Source organism: Bos indicus, chromosome 15, assembly GCF_029378745.1.
Source record: "Bos indicus isolate NIAB-ARS_2022 breed Sahiwal x Tharparkar chromosome 15, NIAB-ARS_B.indTharparkar_mat_pri_1.0, whole genome shotgun sequence".
Lineage (NCBI taxonomy): Eukaryota > Metazoa > Chordata > Mammalia > Artiodactyla > Bovidae > Bos > Bos indicus.
In genome coordinates, this window is record NC_091774.1 from 55,698,117 (window position 1) to 55,716,366 (window position 18,250).

An 18,250-nucleotide genomic window follows, 5' to 3' on the forward strand; every position below is an offset into this window, starting at 1 on the left:
AGAAGGCAATGGCACCCCACTCCAGTACTCTTGCCTGGAAAATCTCATGGATGGAGGAGCCTGGTGGGCTGCAGTCCATGGGGTCGAGTAGAGTCGGACACGACTGAAGCGACTTAGCAGCAGCAGCATCAGAGAGTGGTGAGGAGAAGACTGCTGATGAAGTTTCTAAATAAGGGGAGACTGAGGCCTGAGCTGTGAGGCAGTGTGAGATATTCATCATTCATCATTTCTTTATTCCTTCAACAGACATTTATGGAATGTCTGTGTAGCTGTGCTTGGGATAAAAAGACAGTTCTGGTTCTTAAGGAGCTTATGGTCATTGAGGCTACAAAAGGGCCAAGAGTTGTGACAAAATATAAGTCCTTACCTTTTTATCTTATGTCATGCTGTCTTCTGTTTTTAGTAGCTAATGTCTTTAGAAACATTTTCATAGTATTTTTAGCCCTAGTAGTTAGAACCATCTCCCCCACTTAACAGGTGAGAGAATCAAGGCCCAGAAAAGAACAGTGAAGAGCTAGAGTTCATGCTCCAGCTATTTTGGCTTTAAATTCAGAGCTTTTCCCACTACCTCACTCTGTTAGCTTCTTGGATTTAAAACATAGTTTTCCAGTTTCATCGTTATCTCTACCTTCATAAATCTGTATTGCTCAGGCTAGGTGGATAGATTTCGAAGCTACAGGTAAACTGACCACTAAAAGCTGAAGCAGCTGTATGGTGATTGGTGATAATGGTAATATAATTGAACTATCATTTGTGACAGTACTTGTGTCTTCATGCTTTGCAGTTCTTCTGTTTACTCTTCAGGGCTTTCCTGGTGGCTCAGACAGTAAAGAATCTGCCTGCAATGCGGGAGTTCCTAGGTGTGGAACTCTGTGTTGGGAAGATCCCCTGGAGAAGGGATAGGCTACCCACTCCAGTATTCTTGGGCTTCCCTTGTGGCTCAGCTGGTAATCTGCCTGTAATGCAGGAGACCTGGGTTCGTTCCCTGGGTTGGGAAGATCCCTTGGAGAAGGGAAAGGCTACCCATTCCAGTATTCTGGCCTGGAGAATTCCATGGACTTCAAAGTTGGACACAACTGAGCGACTTTAACTTTGAAATGAGATAGCAGAGCTGGGAATCAAATCTAAGCTGAGTTTATACCACAGCACAAAACCAGTGTTTGATAAAATTGGAATAAATAGCTCACAATCTGATTTTGGACTGGAGCACATGCCCTTTGTTTTTCTCAGGTTGATTTAACTGAACTCAATTTGTGGCTGGTAGTCTCTGGAACAAAGGCACCCCACTCCAGTACTCTTGCCTGGAAAATCCCATGGACGGAGGAGCCTGGTGGGCCGCAGTCCATGGGGTCGCTAAGAGTTGGACACGACTGAGCGACTTCACTTTCACTTTTCCTTTCATGCATTGGAGAAGGAAATGGCAACCCACTCCAGTGTTCTTGCCTGGAGAATCCCAGGGACGGGGGAGCCTAATGGGCTGCCGTCTATGGGGTCACACAGAGTCGGACACGACAGAAGCGACTTAGCAGCAGCAGTCTCTGAAACTGCTTACCCTGGTGCTTCAGTGTGTTGGCTGTTGCACAGGAGCTAGTCCTCATGTTATGGGTGGCTTCATCTGCCTGTTCATCTGTTTCTCTTGTGGCTGACATCTATCAAAGTCCTCCCATATTATTTGGTCTTAAAAAAGTCAAAGCTTCTTGGTGTAGATGTGGAAATGGGGCAGAGACCAGGGCTCTTAATCTTACTGAATTTGTGTGGGAGAGGCAGTCAGAGGTATTTGGTCTTTTATTTCATTGTGTAGATCCGGGCATATCATGAGTGCTCAGGAAATGTTCCGATGCTTTGGTTTCTTAGGGTACAGTGTATAGAAGAGAATTATGAAGACATGAGGATGTTTGTGAATGTTGTAAGTTTATTGAAACAGATTGGGATCGAAGATGGTACTGGAAAGAAGATTTAAGGCCTTTGGATTTACTTAGTAAAGCTTGATTACAGTGGGAGGACCTTATTAGAGTAACGAATCCTGGGTTAGTTCTGGGGCAAAGAGGGAGGGGTAATGGGAAGAAATCATGGAAATGAAAACATGAAGGTTCTGAGTTAGGATTATGAAATTACAGTTTGCTAATCTTGGTAGATTTTAAACATAGATTCTGCCTGTAATTAGCATGTTAACATTTAATGCATAATGGGTCATTCCTTTGTGGTCCACTGGTTGGGACTCTGTGCTTCTACTATAGGGGGCATAGGTTCAATCCTTGGTCTGGGAACTAAGATCCTATATACTGTTCACCTCGGCGCCGCCTGCCCTCCCTCCCCAAGAAAAAGCATAATAGCTTATATTTTCTTAAAGAATTGTATAGAACTTACAGTTTGTAAGTGAGCTCTTGTTTGCAGAAGAGTAAGTCAATATAGGTACAAGAAGGAAACTGGTTTTTCATACTATAAGCAATGATAGCTTTAGGAAAATAAATGAAAAGTGTGGAAAAGAAGAAACATGTGCCTGAGATATTGTGAAGGAAGAATTGATGGGGTGGATCGCTGATTAGAAATGAGAGTTGGGGCATGGGATATCTGCCTGGCAAGGATGTCTCGAAGGTTTTGAAACAATCACGTGCATGGTGTACATGTACACATGGCCTAGGGGATCAGACCTGGGTGCAAATCTTGAATTTGCTCTTTACTAACAGCGTAAACATGGGTGGGCCCATTTACTTAAGGCCTTAATTTTATTATCTAAAAAATAAGCAAAATGGCTTAGATTAATGCTTAGTAAAACAGACTGCCAGGGGAGCTTGTTAAAATGTAGATTCAGACTGAGTCAGGTCTGTAGTGGGACCTGAAATTCCACATTTCCAAGTTCCCAGGTAATACTGCATAGCAAAGGTTTAGATGGCTTTCAGGATCCTTTTCAGTTCTATAATTCTATTTATTTAATGTTTTTCTTTGGAGATCTGTTATACTCCTGTGACTTTATTATCTCTATTTAGATAGATAAATTCTAAATCTGTCTCTTTACTTCAGATTAGAAAACGCCTAAATCAATTCGTCGTCTTAACACTAACCACATCCCTTTCTTGACATCCGTATTTCTGTTCGTACTTTATATTCTTAAAATACTTTGATTTTTCAGAGAGCTTTTATATCCATAATTTCATTTGATTCTTAAAATAACCCACAGAGGTAAGCATGCAGGAAATGTTTCTATTTTATGGAAGAGGAAATAGGCTCAGAGGGACTCCGTGACTTACTCACTAGTAAGTGGTTAGAACCACCCTCGAGTTCAGGATTACTGACTCCCTTACCACGATGTCACACCGCTTCTGGTAATGGCTGTCATGGATACCCCAGCTTGAGGGTTGGTTGCCATCTCTTTACTTAAAAATGTAAATTTAGTTTTATTTAAAAAAATAGATTATATATTCATATGGATTACAACTCAGCAATATATGAGGATACAGTGAAGAGTTCATACCACTCTGTGTCCCAAATACCCACTTTCCCTTTGCTTGGACAACCAGTGTTATCAGTTATATTTTATGCTTCTCCTATCATTACAGAATTATATTCTTTTTTCCTGTTAAACACAAATGATGACTTATTAAACATTATGTATAAACTGTACTATTTTTTAAAACAACTAATAGTGTATTATACAGATTGTTACATATCAGTGCTCAGAAAGCTGCCACATAATTTACTCTTGATGGTCCCACACTGTTCCAGTGTAGGATATGTATATACATCAGCAGTCCCCTATTGATGAACATTTAATGTATTTCCAGGTTTTGCTAGTATTGTATTACATATATCATGTTGTATATCTGCAAGTGTGTTTTTAATACAGGTGTGGAAGTAACATATATGTATTTGTAATTGTGCCATCTTTTAGAGGTTTTACCAATTATACTTTTTTCAGGAAAGTGTCTGTTTTGCCACTGCCTGTCTCTGAATATGTTATCAGACTTTGTGATCTGTGCCAATTTTAGTGTAGTTTTAAGTTGCATTATGAGTCTCTTATGAGTGAGGTTGAGAATCTCTTCTAAAGTGCTATTTGTATCTTCTGTGAATTAATCTGTTAATATTCTTTGTCAGTTTTTCTGTTGGGTTGTTGGCCTTTTTGTTCTATGAACGGTTTTATTTTATTTTTGGCTGTGCCTCATAGCTTGTGGGATCTTAGTTCCCTGACTAGGGATTAAAACCAGGCCCCTGTCAATGAAAGCACTGAGTCCTAACCACTGGACCACCAGGGGATTCCCATATGAACTCTGTGTTTTAGTGAAATCATCTTTGTTATAAGAATTGAAATTTTTTTGTTAGGTTGTTTTTTTTTTTGACTTTGCATATGATAGTTTTTGTCATGCATAATTTAAAAACATTTTATGTAGGAAATTTTATTGATTTTTTTTTCCCCCTCTTTTTATAGCTTCAGAGTTTTATGTCATTCTTAGACCTTTGAGGTTATAAAATAATTCTTCATGGTTTCTTTTGGAACTTTTATTATGCTTTAATTATTTACATTTGAATGTTTTTAAGCCACCTGAAATTTGATATATGTACATATTTCTTTTCTTTCCTTCCCTTTCCCTTTACTGATGGCTACTCTCTTGTCCTAACAATTTTATTGATTAGTTCTTATTTCTCTTTTATTTTTCCTTTATTTCTTTTAACAATCTTCTGTTTGTCCTCAACCATATCCGTTATCTAATTAGTATCCCCATTAAGCCCAATTTTGTCTTTGCGCTCCTATATAGTCTTATCCTTTCTGTTCTTATTGATACTATTTTAAAACTTTTTTATTATGGCAATTTCAATGAATAATGAAGTATCTATATGTATATTTTATGTATCAATGTATATTGAAATGCATACATACGGGAGGGTGGGATAATAAACTCCGAAGTACCTATTACTTGTTATTGGTAATAACCATCAGTAACTGTCACCTCATGGTAGGTCTTTTATCTGTATGCCTAACTACTTGCCTCACCCTGATTAATTTGAAGCAGATTGCAAGCACGATGTTACTGTGTACTTGGGCCACTTGTCTTCTGTCTTCCAGTGTTTATCCTCCCGGTCATCCTTTATAGTTCTGTGTCTATCTTGTTCGGTCTTATATTTCTATAGTAACGGTTCTTTAATTAAATGCTCTTTGAAAGTATGTGCTGGATACTTTTACCTCAGACTAGCTTTCTTTGGTGTGCACAAACTCCAGTTCTTTAGAAAGATTACGTACTCTGAACCTGGGGAATCCCATGTTTGTACCCCCACAGTTCCTAGCATAGTCTGGAGAGGAAAATAGAAGAAAGGGGAATAAGAGAGGGAGGGGGAGAGACAGACACTCACCGAGAACAATACTGGGTCTGTCGCTGCAAAGACCTGTTTTTTAGAGCAATTCTCCTCAAGAATCATGGGGGGAAAGGGCAAGTTTGGACTTTCCCCCTAGACTGGGGGTAAATAGGATGGAGATGAAAAAAAACCAAGCCAGAGTCAAAATGTCTAAGACGTATAGAAAGTTCAGAGCTATAGATCAGATCAGATCAGTCGCTCAGTCGTGTCCGACTCTTGGCCACCCCATGAATCGCAGCACGCCAGGCCTCCTTGTCCATCACCAACTCCCGGAGTTCACTCAGACTCACGTCCATCGAGTCAGTGATGCCATCCAGCCATCTCATCCTCTGTTGTCCCCTTCTCCTCCTGCCCCTAATCCCTCCCAGCATCAGAGTCTTTTCCAATGAGTCAACTCTTCGCATGAGGTGGCCAAAGTACTGGAGTTTCAGCTTTAGCATTATTCCTTCCAAAGAAATCCCAGGGCTGATCTCCTTCAGGATGGACTGGCTGGATCTTCTTGCAGTCCAAGGGACTCTCAACAGTCTTCTCCAACACCACAGTTCAAAAGCATCAATTCTTCGGCGCTCAGCCTTCTTCACAGTCCAACTCTCACATCCATACATGACCACAGGAAAAACCATAGCCTTGAGTAGATGAACCTTTGTTGCAAAGTAATGTCTCTGCTTTTGAATATGCTATCTAGGTTGGTCATAACTTTCCTTCCAAGGAGTAAGCGTCTTTCAATTTCATGGCTGCAGTCACCATCTGTAGTGATTTTGGAGCCCAGAAAAATAAAGTCTGACACTGTTTCCACTGTTTCCCCATCTATTTCCCATGAAGTGGTGGGACCGGATGCCATGATCTTCGCTTTCTGAATGTTGAGCTTTAAGCCAACTTTTTCACTCTCCACTTTCACTTTCATCAGGAGGCTTTTTAGTTCCTCTTCACTTTCTGCCATAAGGGTGGTGTCATCTGCATATCTGAGGTTATTGAATTTTGTCTTTTCTTGTGGAGAAGGCTGTTAGTGCTTAGTAAGTGACTGAATTAAGTTCTAGGACTTACTTGAACTTGGGTGAGAGGAGAGTTAATGTCAAAATGAGGGCTTTGGGTCCGAGGTTGTGTAATTTATGTCAGAGAAAGTTCTCAATTAGGAACAGGAGCTGTAAAGTGTTTTATGAGACTTTAGAGTTGATGGTTTGTTTAAATCTGTAACATTGCCTGTTGGCATCATTTGCTTTCTATCCAGTAGCCCCAAGTGGTAGTTTTAAAGCATTTTTGTGTTCTTTCAAAACTTTTCACAATGAGTCTTTCAGGTGGGATCAAAAGATTAGATGAAATAGAATTCTGTAATATAGAACGGGCTTTTTTGTTTTAAAAAGACTGACCTAATTTATCAAGCTTACATTCTTGATTTGGTAATTCAGCATTTTTACCTTCTGTGGAAATGTGGGAAACATTTTCTCCCAGGTTTGCTTTTGTTGCCCCTCAAAAAAGTGTGCCAAAGTAGCAGTAACCTGAGTTAACCTGGGCCTTAATTCTTCCATGCCCTTTAGCCTGGTCCCATGCTGAGAGTAAAGGCTGGATCTGAAAAGGAAGTGAATTAAGAATAGGGAAGGGGAAAGATACTCAGAACAAGTTTGACTACTTTTTCAAATCAAATTCTACTTTAAAAAGTCTCATAACTCAGTGATTTTCTACGTTAAGGGTTAGCAAAGTGTGGCTAATGGTCATTGCTTTTTGTAACCACTGATGAAATAAGAAAGATTTTGACATGGCTAAAGGATTATAAACAACCATGTTTAAACCCAAAGAATTTGCAGAGACAGAATGCACCCTGAAAAGCTTGAAATGTTTACTTTCGGAACCTTTTAAAACAAGTTGACCAACCCTTGATCTACATCACTCAGGGTGTACAGTAGTAGTTATGTGTACATTTAAAAGTTTTTGCTCTTTTGTTTGTGTTTCATATTATCACTTTGTTTTTGTAATGGTTATGTAATTTTCCACTGTATGAATATGCCACAATTCAAGAGTGGTTTTTCAGTTTTTGCTTTTATAACTAATATTTGCACACATTTTTGTGATTTGTGGAATTGCTTGGTCAAATATTATATACACTTTGGTAATTGTTGCTAAATCACCCTCCTTCCAAAATGGACCAGTTTATATTTTCCCCAACATCATTTTCCTTACTAGTATCAACCTGACAGAAACTAAACTGTTTGGTTAATAGATTTCTTTGTTTTATATTGCTGAGTAACAAAGAAAAAATTTTGTGGCGTAAAACATCATCATTTATTTTGCTCATGAAAAGTTTTGTTTCGGACTGGGTGAGAACAACTTGTCTGTGCTTTACTTGATGTCGTTTCTGGCATCTCAACTGCTTGGTGCTGAAATGGTCATTTGTGTGTCAGGTTAAGCTGGACGCTCTTAGCTGGGACTGAGCAGAACACCTTCCAGGCCTTTAACATGTGGCTGCTTGGCATCTTCACCGAGTTGAGTTCAGTTCAGTCGCTTAGTCATGTCCGCCTCTTTGCGACCCCATGAACCACAGCACGCCAGGCTTCCCTGTCCATCACCAACTCCCGGAGTCCACCCAAACCCATGTCCATTGAGTCGGTGATGCCATCCAACCATCTCATCCTCTGTCATCCCCTTCACCTCCTGCCCTCAATCTGCCAGCATCAGGGTTTTTCCAGTGAGTCAGTTCTTCGCATCAGGTGGCCAAAGTATTAGAGTTTCAGCTTCAATATCAGTCCTTCCAGTGAACACCCAGGACTGATCTCCTTTAGGATGGACTGGTTGGATCTCCTTGCAGTCCAAGGGACTCTCAAGAGTCTTCTCCAACACCACAGTTCAAAAGCATCAATTCTTCTGTGCTCAGCTTTCTTTATAGTCCAACTCTCACATCCATACATGACTACTGGAGAAACCATAGCCTTGACTAGATGGACCTTTGTTGGCAGAATAATGTCTCTGCTTTTGAATATGCTGTTTAGGTTGGTCATAACTTTCCTTCCAAGGAGTAAGCGTCTTTTAATTTCATGGCTGCAGTCACCATCTACAGTGATTTTGGAGCCCAGAAAAATAAAGTCAGCCACTGTTTCCACTGTTTCCCCATCTGTTTGCCAAGAAATGATGGGACTGGATGCCATGATCTTAGTTTTCTGAACGTTGAGCTTTAAGGCAACTTTTTCATTCTCCTCTTTCACTTTTAGCAAGAGGCTCTTTAGTTCTTCTTCACTGTCTGCCAAGGTTCAATGCTGAAAAGAGCAATATTGCATAGGAACCTGGAATGTTAGGTCCATGAATCAAGGCAAATTGGAAGTGGTCAAACAGGAGATGCCAAGAGTGAACATCGACATTCTAGGAATCAGTGAACTAAAATGGACTGGAATGGGTGAATTTAACTCAGATGACCATTATATCTACTACTGTGGGCAGGAATCCCTTAGAAGAAATGGAGTAGCCATTGTAGTCAACAAAAGAGTCCGAAATGCAGTACTTGGATGCAGTCTCAAAAATGACAGAATGATCTCTGTTCGTTTCCAAGGCAAACCATTCAATATCATGGTAATCCAAGTCTATGCCTCTACCAGTAATGCTGAAGAAGCTGAAATTGAATAGTTCTATGAAGACCTACAAAACCTTCTAGAACTAACACCCCCAAAAGATATCCTTTTCATTATAGGGGACTGGAATGCAAAAGTGGGAAGTCAAGAAACACCTGGAGTAACAGGCAAATTTGGCCTTGGGGTACGGAATGAAGCAGGGCCAAGGCTAATAGAGTTCTGCCAGGAGAATGCATTGGTCATAGCAAACACCATCTTCCAGCAACACAAGAGAAGACTCTACACATGGACATCACCAGATGGCCAACACCAAAATCAGATTGATTATATTCTTTGCAGCCAAAGATGGAGAAGCTCTATACAGTCAGCAAAAACAAGACTGGGAGCTGACTGTGGCTCAGATCATGAACTCCTTATTGCCAAATTCAGACTGAAATTGAAGAAAGTGGAGAAAACCACTAGACTGTTCAGGTATGACCTAAATCAAATCCCTTACCATTATACAGTGGAAGTGAGAAATAGATTTAAGGGACTAGATCCGATAGACAGAAGTGCCTGATGAACTATGGACAGAGGTTCGTGACATTGTACAGGAGACAGGGATCAAGACCATCCCCAAGAAAAAGAAATGCAAAAAAGCAAAATGGCTATCTGAGGAGGCCTTACAAATAGCTGTGAAAAGAAGGGAAGTGGAAAGCAAAGGGGAAAAGGAAAGATATACCCATTTGAATGCAGAATTCCAAAGAACAGCAAAGAGAGATAAGAAAGCCTTCCTCAGTGATCAGTGCAAAGAAATAGAAGAAAACAATAGAATGGGAAAGACTAGAGATCCTTACCGAGGGATGACTGAATTCTGAGAAAGAGCATCCAATAAAGAGGTCCAGGTAACTTTGTGATTCAGCTTCAGAAGTCACATGACATCATTTCTACCATAGTCACAGGCCTGTTGTCATTTAAGGGGGAGGGAACATAGACCTCATTTCGTACAGGAGAAGTGGCAGCCTCACACTGGAAGCGAGCATGTGGGATGGGATGTATTAGTGGGACCATTCTTTGGAAACTGCAGTCTCCATAAGCTGGACTATTTGTTTTGGTGTGCATATCTTTATGAGTAGGATTATGCATCTTCTCATATGGTTACTGACCATTTCCATTTCTTTTCTGGTGGTCTGCCTTTTTATATCCTTTGCCCCCTTTTCTATAGGACCTCTTGAGAGTCCCTTGGACTGCAAGGAGATCCAACCAGTCCATTCTGAAGGAGATCAGCCCTGGGATTTCTTTGGAGGGAATGATGCTAAAGCTGAAACTCCAATACTTTGGCCACCTCATGCGAAGAGTTGACTCATTGGAAAAGACTCTGATGCTGGGAGGGATTGGGGGCAGGAGGAGAAGGGGACGACAGAGGATGAGATGGCTGGATGGGATCACTGACTCGATGGACTTGAGTCTGAGTGAACTCCAGGAGTTGGTGATGGACAGGGAGGCCTGGCGTGCTGCGATTCATGGGGTTGCAAAGAGTTGGACATGACTGAGCAACTGATCTGATCTGAACTGATAGTTGATGGATTGTATTGTTGATTTGTAAGAGCTCTTGTAGAGCTACGCATATTAGACTCAAAATTTGCTTAGAAGATACCTCACTGTGGTCTTGGGAGCCATAAAAGGTATGTGGTGGGTGGTAGTTTAGTTTGGTGATGGTGGAGATTTGTGGAGTCTTTATATTTAAGAACCACGGTGTTGGGAAAGAGCAGTTAGCCAAGATGGCGGTGGTCAGGCTCTCTCGCCCAACTCCCTTTCACTCCCGCCCCGTGTTCCCTTGCTCTGGCCCCACATTCTGTAACAGTTTCTATGCATGGTTATTTAACAGCTGAGGTCATTTATAGCACTGGGCATGCGCATCATGCCTATATGAGCACCACCAGAAAAGCCCTTGCTGTGTCTTGTGGCAGCGGCAGCCATTAGAGGATAAAGCATGTCTGCCTTGCTGCTGCGAATAAAGAATGTTCGCAGTTCTTATGGCTCCTCGCATCTTCTTTCAGCTTCTTCCTATCTGCTTCCTCGCTCACGCTTTGCCTACCCTGGGTTCAGTGAACAGCGAGACACTTAGTTACTCTTGTTTTAATAAGCAAGGAGGGAGGAGGATAGCCATCATCAGTCTCCCTGAGTCACTCTCCAGCAGAGAGGAGGAAAACATCACATTTCTCTTTGGTCATTTTTATACCTCAGAAGCCAGACCAAGTTTCAGTTCAGTTCAGTTGCTTAGTCGTGTCTGACTCTTTGCGACCCCATGACCAAGTTTAGATACCAGCAAAGGAAAGATAACATTTGGGGAGAACATAGAACACCAGTGGCCTACTTTACTACTAAAAGTTGCTTTGGTTTTCTTTTAGTTCTGAGGTGTTGTTTCGACTTGCTGTCACCAAGGATGAAGTTCAAAATTGTATCAATAAAAATGGATTGACCCATCAGAAATTACCATTTTCTAAAATATGGGGATGTTTAACAAAACATTTCTTTGTACCTTGCAGCTAAATTAGAATGTTACTTTTCATTTACTAACCTGTTAGTGGGAAAAATTCTTGATAAACAGTTATGATATAAGTGTTCTCTAGTTATAATCTTCAACAGTTTTATCAGGACAGGGTTGGTTTCTGTCATTATTCTCATTTTAGGTAGGATTTGGTCATACTGACAGAGACTAAAATTCCTTTGGCAGGACTTTTATTTTTTTTTATTAAAGTATACTGCTGCTGCTGCTGCTAAGTCACTTCAGTCATGTCCGACTCTGTGCGACTCCATAGACGGCAGCCCACCAGGCTCCCCCGTCCCTGGGATTCTCCAGGCAAGAATACTGGAGTGGGTTGCCATTTCCTTCTCCAATGCATGAAAGTGAAAAGTGAAAGTGAAGTTGCTCAGTACTTCACTTAGTACTGACAGAGACTAAAATTCTTTTGGCAGGACTTTTATTTTTTTTATTAAAGTATGCTGCTGCTGCTGCTGCTAAGTCGCTTCAGTTGTGTCCGACCCTTAGCGACCCTATGGACTGCAGCCTACCAGGCTCCTCCGTCCATGGGATTTTCCAGGCAAGAGTACTGGAGTGGAGTGCCATTGCCTTCTCCGTTATTAAAGTATAGTTGACTTAATATTAATTTCAGGCGTAGAACATAGTGATTCTGCTTTTTGCAGGTTATACTCCATGAATAGTTGTTACAAGATAATGGTTGTAATTCCCTCTGCTATACACTGCATCCTTGTTGCTTATCCATTTTGTACATAGTAGTTTGTATCTCTTACCTTACTCTTGGAATGCCTTATTTCTGTCTTGCTCCAGGTTTCTGAACTCTGCTCTCTTGCAGTTTCCATCTCAGGTTTCACTATGATGTAAAGATGACAGCCAGCATCTCTAGCCCTATATCCTTCCAGGTTCTAGGCCAGTAGGGGGGGAAAAGAATTTAATCGACTATTTAATACAACTTCTAGGTTTTCCACGGATCCTAATTGTGTTGTTATGGTCAGGGGGAGGGAATGATCAGGGCTGACTGACCTGACCTGAGTCACATGATCCTCCTTGGAGTTGGAAGTGGGATTAATTCTACAGTAGATTGATAGCAGAGGAGGGTAGTTCTACAGAGGAATATCTGAGGTGTTTTTGTTCTTTTTTGTTGTTTGTTTGTTTTTTAAACCAAATAGATGCTGGGCAAGATAAAACAGCAAAATTTTAAAAGGCAAAAAAAGTTCTTTAATCTACTGTGGGTACATTTTGGGCTTCCCTTGTGGCTCAGCTGGTAAACAATCCGCCTGCAATGCGGGAGACCTGGGTTTGAAGATCCCCTGGAGAATGGAAAGGCTACCCACTCCAGTATTCTGGCCTGGAGAATTCCATGGACTGTATAGTCCATGGGATCGCAAAGTCGGACACGACTGAGTGACTTTCACTCAGGTTTTAAAGCAGTTTTCTAAGAACATTAGTACTGTTAACAAGAAAATCCAACCCTTTTAGATTCTTTAGGGGCATCAATTTACAATCATACTAGTGTAATGCTTGTTTACTTAAGCAGATGTTTCAAATGTAGAAAACATGCCAATGAAGTCTTGTTTTAGAATTTATACTTGAGAGATTTGTTTAAAAAAGAAAAAAAAGGTTGAGGGATTTAGGATCATTCCGGTTTCTTTCCCACTGCCAACATTTCAGGTAGCAGAATTGTGCTCTAGCTATAATACATCAGTCTTGCAAATAAAAGCTGAATAAGATTTTATTCTAGTGATTGTTTTTAACCTTGATATAGAATGTTTTTTAGGTAGTGCTTCAAAGACTTTAAAGCCATTTTAATTCCAACTTAAAAATTAAAATCTATTCAAATTTGGGAATAGATGTTTTTAGAGTATAATTGGCTGCCTAAAGCTACTGCTGTAGAAAGAGATGCAAAGAGCCTTTTTTAACTGTGAATGCTTAAAGCTTTAAGAAAGTGTGAGGTGATTGGGCAGTTTAAGAAACTGCATGGAATGTTATCTTAAAGAGTAATCTGGGACTTTCCTGGTGGTCCAGTGGTTAAGAATCCCCACCTGCCAATTTGGGGAACACTGTTCGATCCCTAGACCAGGAGGATTCCACATGGCATAGGTCAGCTCAGCCCGTGGGCCACAGCTACTGAGCCTGTGCTCTAGAGCCCATGCTCTGCAATAAGAGATGTCACCACAATGAGAATCCCACGTGCTGCAACTAGAGAAAGTGCATGCATAATAATGAAGACCCAGCACAGCCAAAAACAAAGAGTAATTCCAAAGTTGGCATAAATTTTAATTACTTACTGTTTTTACTTTTCTGAGATATTTGAGCCAGTTTAGATCATAAGACGGATTTGAATTTATCTTTGGATGGGCCATTGAAGAGATAATCTGATATTTAATTCTGTTTAGACAAGGTCTAAAGCAGTACATTTATGCTTGATGTTGCCTCCAGGCCATGAATTCCTGGTGCCTGGTATACCTTGGTACAGTTACAGGTAGGTAGGTGAATGCTGAGAATTTGCTGTAGTCCAGAAGCACTGCTAAGATTTGACCCCCACTTTCAGTCCTGAGGTCCAGTCTTAGGTTTGAAGTGCTCTGTATTCTCCCACCATCTCATGGGTGGGTGTCACAATCCACTATGGGTTCCAGGCCACTCAGGTTCATTGCACGACCTAGGTCATACCAAGCCCTTCTTGACTGTGTTAATTGTCTGGATATGTATCAGTTCAGTTCAGTTGCTCAGTCGTGTCCAACTCTTTGCAACCTCATGAACCACAGCACACCAGGCCTCCCTGTCCATCACCAACTCCTGGAGTTCACTCAAATCCAGCCCATTGAGTTGGTGATGCCATCCAACCATCTCATCCTCTGTCATCCCCTTCTCCTCCTGCCCTCAATCTTTCCCAGCATCAGATTCTTTTCCAATCAGTCAACTCTTCGCATCAGATGGCCAAAGTATTGGAGTTTCAGTTTCAACATCAGCCTTCCAGTGAACACCCAGGATTGATCTCCTTTAGGATGGACTGATTGGATCTCCTTGCAGTCCAAGGGACTCTCAAGAGTCTTCTCCAACACCACAGTTCAAAAGCATAAATTTTTCAGCACTCAGCCTTCTTTATAGTCCAACTCTCACATCTATACATGACCACTGGAAAAACCATAGCCTTGACTAGATGGACCTTTGCTGACAAAGTAATGTCTCTGCTTTTCAATATGCTGTCTAGGCTGGTTATAAGTTTCCTTCCAAGGAGTAAGCGTCTTTTAATTTCATGGCTGAAGTCACCATCTGCAGTGATTTTGGACATGTATAAATTCAATCAAAAACCATTTGTTGTGTTCCTACTATTTGCTAGTTATTCATCTAGGTGCTAGAGATACAGCAGTTAATAAAACAAATCTCACCCATATAGAACTTTTAGTCTAGTTGGGAAAACAGACAAATATTTGAAACTATCTGTAATTATACATTGTTTTGGTCAAGTACAGATGTTCTGGAGAACTGAGAACTAGAGAGGATCCTTTAGGTCACCTTGATTTCTTTAATATTTCCTAGGTTCATAGGGTAGTAATTTGGGCAAAGGTGGGTGATATAGCCTAAGACTGGTGGTAATTTTTGGTATTGCTGTTATATTTTTGACTAGGTTTAGTTGATTTAAACTTTTCTTATTTAACTTTATTTTTTGATTATGTAAATCATTCTTACGGTACAGAAGGCAAAACCACATAGCGAAGTATCAGGGAAGTCTTGCTTATATCTCTGTTCCCTCCAACCTCTTCTCACCCCCATAGGTCATTTTCTGAGTTTCTGGTTTAACCTTCCAGTGTTTCTTTTTAATTGCATTAAACCTTGGGGGAAGGGGAGGAAGGAAGGAGATGGGAGACTGAAGGAAGGAGATGAATGGGTGGGGATGGAAGAGAGGAGCTCTGTTTAAATAATATTTGTGAAGTGTTGTTTTACTGGCATTCTTTGTCCCCTTTCCACTCCTAGTTCTGAAAAAAGGCAATAAATAGCTTATCATTTTTTAAAATTTTGGAATAATTTTAGATTTACAGAGAAGTTGCAAAGACAGTACACAGAATTCCCTTCGTTCAGTTTTCCCTAAGGCTAGTATCATACATTACCATTTTACATTTTTCAAAACTAAAAATTAACATTAGCATATAATAATTATTATTATTAATTCTTATTTATTTTTGAGGTTTAGTTGATTTATAATATCCTGTTAGTTCCAGGTGTACAGCACAGTGACTCAGTTATACAGACAAACACACACACACATTCTTCTGTTTCTTTATTTTTGACTGCATTGGCTCTTCATTGCAGTATGCAGGCTTTCTCTAGTTGTGGCAGGCAGGGAGTTCTCTAGTGGGCTATAGAGTGCGGGCTCAGTAGCTGTGGCTCACGAAGCTTAGTTGTCCCGTGGCATGTGGGATCTTAGTTCCCTGCATTAGCTGGCAGATTCTTAACCACTGGACCACCAGGGAAGTCCCATATATATTCTTCTTTATCTTTTTTTAAAAAAATATACTCTTCTTTATATTTTCTTTTCTAATAGATCATTACAAAATGTTGAGTATAGTTCCCTGTGCATAGTAGGTCCTTTGGCATATTATTAATATTGTTAATCTAATTTATTAAAGTTTCAGTTCAGTTGCTCAGTCATGTCTGATTCTTTGCGACCCCATGGACTGCCGCATGCCAGGCTTCCCTGTCCATCACCAACTCTGAGAGCTTGCTCAAACTCAGGTCCATCGAGTCTGTGATGCCATCCAACCATCTCATCCTCTGTCGTTCCCTTCTCCTACCTTCAGTTTTCCCCAGCATCAGGGTCTTTTCCAGTGAGTCAGTTCTTTGCATCAGGTGGCCAAAGTATTGGAGTTTCAGCTTCAGCTTCAGCATCAGCCCTTCCAATGAATATTCAGGACTGATTTCCTTTAGGATGGACTGGTTGGATCTCCTTGCAGTCCAAAGGACTCTCAAGAGCCTTCTCCAACACCACAGTTCAAAAGCATCAGTTGTTCAGTGCTCAGCCTTCTTTATGGTCCAACTCTCATATACATGACTACTAGAAAAACCATAGCTTTGACTAGACGGACCTTTGTTGGCAAAGTAATGTCTCTGCTTTTTAATAAGCTGTCTAGGTTGGGTCACAGCTTTTCTTCTAAGGAGCAAGCATCTTTTAATTTCATGGCTGCAGTCACCATCTGCAGTGATTTTGGAGCCCCAAAAATAAAGTCTCTCACCTTCTACTGTTTCTCCATCTATTTGCCATGAAGTGATGGGACCAGATGCCATGATCTTAGTTTTCTGAATGTTGAATTTTAAGCCAGCTTTTTCATTCTCCTCTTTCACTTTCATCAAGGGGCTCTCTAGTTCTTCTTCGCTTTGTGCCATAAGTGTGGTGTTATCTGCGTATCTGAGGTTATTGATATTTCTCCCGGCAGTCTTGATTTTAGCTTGTGCATCATACAGCCTGGCATTTCGCATGTTTAATATTTTTAAAAATAATCAGCTTTATGATAAAATTGGAATGAATATTTTAAAGAGGAAACCAAGACAAAGGGCACAAGAGGTCCCCGTGTATATTTACTGCCTTCACCAAGATTACATCCATAATTTACCCGAGTGTTGATTTCCTTTGTTTGTTCCAGTTGTTTAATGAAAATACTTATCTTAGTGCTTCAGATATCACAAAAAAAGTAAATTACAGGCCAATATCACTGATGAACACAGATGCCAAAATCCTGAGCAAAATGCAGACAGACTCTAACAATACATTGAAAGATTCATACACCATGGTCAAGTGGGGTTTATCTCAGGGATGCAAAGATTTTTCAGTATACACAAATCAATTGGTGTGATACATCATATAAACAAATTGAAAGATAAAATCCATATGGTAATCTCAGTAGATAGCTCTGAGGAGCTAGCATTGGCAAAAACATGGATCTAGGACCTTACATGATCTTTTTCATGGAACAGTAAACAGTCACTTGTGACCGGGGGTTAGGTGTGTGGAAGATCTAATGGGAAGTAAGGATCGAGTATGGAGAGGTTGGATTGTGCAAGGCTTTGAAGGGAATAATGGGAAGTTTGTACTTTATGCCGGAGGCTGTGGGTAATGTTTTCAGGTCTTTGAATAGAGGACCAAGATTGGAATCTTTTGGCAAAATAGATGTGATTATTATGTATGCAGGCTATTAGTGGTTCCTGTCAATTTAAAGTCTTGTCTCAGAAGGCTAATGAAAAATATGTGGTTGGAGGAAATAGTCACTGTAATCTAGGGTGTGAAATGGAAACCTTTGGCAGATTGTAGAAATATAAGTCTTTTAAAGTAACCCCTAAGAACTTTTTATAAACACATTTGGGGGTTTTTCATACTTAGAATGTTAAATAAATTTATTAGACAATAACCTTCTCTGTCCAAGAATCTTAACCTCTAGACTGGGAGAAAGGATTAGGTTGCTGTGTGCATGGAAAGGAATAACTGTGCTTTGCTGGCTGACTGCACCTGTAATTGATGATGGACTTACCGCAGCAAAGTGGGCTTTCGGCCTAAAGGGAAAGCTTTAAGCATATTTTAAAACTGAGCACTTGGTTTCTATTTTTCAGTCTCTGAAATAATCTGACACAGGGGACTAGCTATTGAGAATGAATCTGTTGTGCTCAGACTTGACTGCCAACTTTTCTGTTTTATACCAAATGACTTGGCTATCTGTTAAGGTATCTTAAGGTATTCTGTACTCTGTAGCTCAGTGGTAAAGAATCTGCGTGCAGTGCAGGAGACCCGGGTTTGATCCCTGGTTTGAGCAGATCCCCTAGAGAAGGGAATGCCTACCCA

At 40.5% G+C, this 18,250-nt stretch overlaps 1 protein-coding gene across 3 annotated transcripts in view; it reads left to right on the forward strand.

The window, feature by feature from the left end:
- UVRAG (UV radiation resistance associated) overlaps positions 1-18,250 on the forward strand; it is a 328,846-nt gene that overhangs the window by 17,691 nt on the left and 292,905 nt on the right. The window lies entirely within an intron of this gene.